The sequence below is a fragment of the Cynoglossus semilaevis genome, chromosome W (assembly GCF_000523025.1).
Source record: "Cynoglossus semilaevis isolate Cse_v1.0 chromosome W, Cse_v1.0, whole genome shotgun sequence".
Classification (NCBI taxonomy): domain Eukaryota; kingdom Metazoa; phylum Chordata; class Actinopteri; order Pleuronectiformes; family Cynoglossidae; genus Cynoglossus; species Cynoglossus semilaevis.
The window spans coordinates 4712229-4715819 of NC_024327.1; positions in this window are offsets into that span (position 1 = coordinate 4712229).

Below are 3591 nucleotides of genomic sequence, written 5' to 3' on the forward strand. Positions count from 1 at the left end.
AGCGTCAAGGCGCATATTAAATATTTACATAAGATGACAGAGAAAAAAGCAGGCCTTTAGTCAGACCTGTGTTGTGCAGGTTATCTGTGTGGAGCATGAGGTTTTTCTGTGTTACTGCATACATCTATGAATACCTTGAAAGAGAATGTCACTTTAATCTGGCCGCTTACGCCTGAAATCCTACAGTAGATCCACAGAGAGGCTCAGGGAAGGCTGAGGATAATAGTTCTTGCACCGACCGGCTTTTGGTCTGGAGGAAGAGGTCCAGTCTGGTGGCTCTCATCTGGACCCCATCAGATTGTTTGTCCCCAGGGAAGTCAGCCTGGCATCCCTGTACCCAGCCAGGTCCTTTATTAAAGCCTCCTCCGACCCATCACACACAAAGTGGGCAAACGGAGGCACACGTTTCCCCATAGGTCAGTTTGGTTTTTTGTGAGTTGTGTGCTTAATTCCCTCACAGCCCACATATGGATTTGAGCTTAGGTAACGTGGAGTGAGGTGCTCTTCTGCGTAAAACATCTGCCTAATGATAGTGTAGCAGAGAGGAGTTGGCAGGGCAACAATGAGCCTGAGCAAAATCACATGAGACACATGACACTCGCTGACTTGCTAATGTGCTACAACGCATGTGAAGCACACAGGGCTGGAGATTTTTATGGTGCCATGGTGTTGGATCCACCTGTTGCCTCACAAATCAAGACTGAACAAACTCAGGTGCCCGGGCCAAATCTCCACAACACCTTAAAATCACGAGCGACCGAGTCTCATAACTATAGGTATATAATCGCTATAAATATGTGCTTCTGATTCTATTCAGAGTGGTAGCACATTACTATAAGCATGAAATCGCTATAAATACGTGCTTCTCAGTCTATTCAAAGTGGTAGCACATTACTATAGGCATGAAATCGCTATAAATACGTGCTTCTTTAAAACAGCTGGAAAATCACAGCGCTATTAGACATTCGAATTGCATACACATAAGTTCGAAGGCTACATGAGGAAGTTTTATGGCTACAAGAAAATGACGCAAATTTAGTAAGGTACTGTTTTAAAACAGCTGGAAAATCACAGCGCTATTAGACATTCGAATTGCATACACATAAGTTCGAAGGCTACATGAGGAAGTTTTATGGCTACAAGAAAATGACGCAAATTTAGTAAGGTACTGTTTTAAAACAGCTGGAAAATCACAGCGCTATTAGACATTCGAATTGCATACACATAAGTTCGAAGGCTACATGAGGAAGTTTTATGGCTACAAGAAAATGACGCAAATTTAGTAAGGTACTGTTTTAAAACAGCTGGAAAATCACAGCGCTATTAGACATTCGAATTGCATACACATAAGTTCGAAGGCTACATGAGGAAGTTTTATGGCTACAAGAAAATGACGCAAATTTAGTAAGGTACTGTTTTAAAACAGCTGGAAAATCACAGCGCTATTAGACATTCGAATTGCATACACATAAGTTCGAAGGCTACATGAGGAAGTTTTATGGCTACAAGAAAATGACGCAAATTTAGTAAGGTACTGTTTTAAAACAGCTGGAAAATCACAGCGCTATTAGACATTCGAATTGCATACACATAAGTTCGAAGGCTACATGAGGAAGTTTTATGGCTACAAGAAAATGACGCTAATTTAGTAAGGTACTGTTTTAAAACAGCTGGAAAATCACAGCGCTATTAGACATTCGAATTGCATACACATAAGTTCGAAGGCTACATGAGGAAGTTTTATGGCTACAAGAAAATGACGCAAATTTAGTAAGGTACTGTTTTAAAACAGCTGGAAAATCACAGCGCTATTAGACATTCGAATTGCATACACATAAGTTCGAAGGCTAAATGAGGAGGTTTTATGACTACAAGAAAATGACGCAAATTTAGTAAGGTACTGTTTTAAAACAGCTGAAAAAATCGGAGGCTATATGGTGCAAGTTATAAGACTACATGAAAATGACAATAAATCGCAGTATTAGCTATTCAAACTGCATTCAGACACGATTTCATGCACGTGGCCAGTTGAAATAAGTTGACTGTCAAACCTATGCATTGCATACTGGTCATATAAAGTATTAAAAATACACGAAACTAACCTTGTTTAACGGTCGGGTACAGAAAACTATGGCTTGTCTGCAGCGGCAAATTGGCCGATGCGCAGTTGACTCGCGGAGCAAAAAACTATAGGTAGGAGAAAACTTCAGAACACCGGCGTTGCCTCCCTGTCTTGGTGAATGTGTGTTAGCCTTCTGTCATCCAATGCTTCCACGCAGCTCGCAATTTAACTTTGAACGCCCTGTTAACACCAATATTTGGCGATTGGAATTCTTTGGTTAATCAACCAGGAATGATGGCAAGTCCCGAATAAGTTTGCTTCACTTGGGTTTTGACAATATCGATGAGATGGGCGCGCATGGAGTCGCAGATCAATAGGGAAGGAGATATGTGGAAAACACCTAAGTTTGACACAGGAGGACGCTGCTGTTGTTGTTGTTCGCCCCTCCAGAGTCAGGCGGTTGTCACTATTTTTGTTCTGTATGGTCACCGTATTGTTGTTTTGACGCTGTTCCGTGCGGAAGTGCGAATGTTGTTTTGCAGAGAGTGTGTGTTTTTCCTGTATTGATAAAAAAAAGAGGAATACATTTTTGACCACGAAAAAAATCGACTGCCATGCGTCTGAGTCGTCCTTCTGCATCGCACCATACATCGACAATTCAAAAACACAACGTAGAGTCTCCGGGTGTTTGGAGGCACGACGCGAGGGTTACACAACTATACTGTAATAATTGTTGTTGACAATCGTCTAATTGTGATAACAGAGTTAAACGTCATCGTTGGCTCCCAATGTGCTTCAGTTGCGTGCCATCATGTGTGATGCGCTGTGTGGTTTGGCTTTATAAAATCGGTTCGAGCTCAGTAAGCGCAACCAAAAGTATTACATTAGGCGCACCGGGTTATAAGGCGCACTGTCGATTTTTGAGAAAATTACAGGTTTTTAAGTGTTAAATTACAGTAAATATATATATTTACTGTATATATACCATGTACGTATATAAATGTATAAATATATATACTGTATATTTATACATATATACATATATATTTACATATGTATGAATATATATTTCAATATCGGTATATATATACAGTGAGGTCAATAAGTATTTGATCACCCTGTGATTTTGCAAGTTCTCCTACTTAGACATTATGGAGGGGTCTAAAATTTTAATCATATGTGCATTTCCACTGTTAGAGACAGAATCTAAAAAAGAAAATCAGGAAATTATACGATTTTTTAACAATATTGTATATTACTGTGTCAAATAAGTATTTGATCACTTGCTTATCAGCCAGATTCCTGACCCTCAAAGACCTATTATTCTGCTTTTAAATAGTCCAACTACACTCTGCTCATGATTCTAATTTAGTAGCACCTGTTTGGGGTCGTTTGCTTTCATAAAGACACCTGTGCACCCCACAATCAGGCAAAAGTCTAACTATCCAACATGGGCAAAACTAACTACTGTCAAAAGACACAAGAGACAAAATTGTAGACCTTCACAAAACTGGAAAGGGCTACTGGGC